Below are 1,343 nucleotides of genomic sequence, written 5' to 3'. Positions count from 1 at the left end.
CTATAATCTAACTTATTACAATATCATTGTGAAATTTCATGGTACACCTGACATATATCTTAGATTTCTCAAACACAAAGAATTGATCCAACTATATCTCTTTATTATCTCAAAGATATGGATGACTCTCAGTCCTTTGAAAAATACAATCTAATAAACAAACATTTGATATGGTGTTTATAAATATCATTCAGTTGAGGTTTGTGTTAGTGCGTGAGGTACTTTTGTGAGAAGAGAGAGAGAGAGAGAAAGAGAGAGAGAGAGAGAGAGAGAGAGAGAGAGAGAGAGATAAATAGATAGATAGATAGATAGATAGAGAGAGAGAGAGAGAGAGAGAGAATATGAAAACAAGGATTCTATTATTGAATAATGATTATGATACAAACTGATTTACATATGCATGTACTTATATACAAAGTTACTTGACTACTAAGTAACAAATATAACAAACTAAGTAACAAACCTTAAACCCTAATTATCTTCTTGGGTTTGGGTAACACATGTAACGCCCCAGACTACTTTCATAATTACCGATTGACCCCAAAAACCAACACTGGCCTTTTCAGTATACTTTGTCCTTGCTCACACACTTTTCAGAAAACTTCCTAGAAGGTCACTCATCCAAATACTACTTCAAGTCAAATCTCCTTAACTATGGAGTTCTTATTTTTTAGGCTACCTAAAAGAAGATGCATCTTGTTTGTATAGGTAGTACCAATCAATCCTTATAACTTCAACCATGAAGTCCCATCCCCATAAAGCCTTAGGATCCATCTCATTTCGATGTGAATTTGGCGATCGCTCTCCACCCTCTTCGGCCTCGAGTGTTACATCCACTCTCCACCCTCTTCGGCCTCAGGTGTTACATGTCCACCAGATTTCGATTAGTTCGTCCTCGAACCATATTGTACTGATAAAGGTCTGACTTTGATACCATTTATACCACCTAGACTGCTTTCAGAATTACCAATTGACCCCACAAATAAACACGGGTCTTTTCAGCATGCTTTGTCCTCACTCACACGCTTTCCAAGAAACTTTCCAGAAGGTCACCCATCCAAATGCTACTCCAAATCAAACCTCTTTAACTATGAAGTTCTTATTTGTTAGGCTACCGAAAAAGAGATGCATCTTGTTTGAATAAATATTACCAATTAATCCTTATAAGCCTTCCTTCAATTATGAAGTCCTATCCCCATAAAACCTTATGATCCCTCTCATGCTGATGTGAATTCGGCGACCATAGTCTGCCCTCTTCGGCCTCGAGTGTTACATCTGCTCTCCGGCCTCGGGTGTTATATTCATTCTCTGCCCACTTTGGCTTCGGGTGTTACAACACACAA

Source organism: Lathyrus oleraceus, chromosome 7 (genome assembly GCF_024323335.1).
Source record: "Lathyrus oleraceus cultivar Zhongwan6 chromosome 7, CAAS_Psat_ZW6_1.0, whole genome shotgun sequence".
Classification (NCBI taxonomy): Eukaryota; Viridiplantae; Streptophyta; class Magnoliopsida; order Fabales; family Fabaceae; genus Lathyrus; species Lathyrus oleraceus.
The sequence above is the reverse complement of the archived record's forward strand: the minus strand, read 5'-3'. Positions refer to the sequence as shown.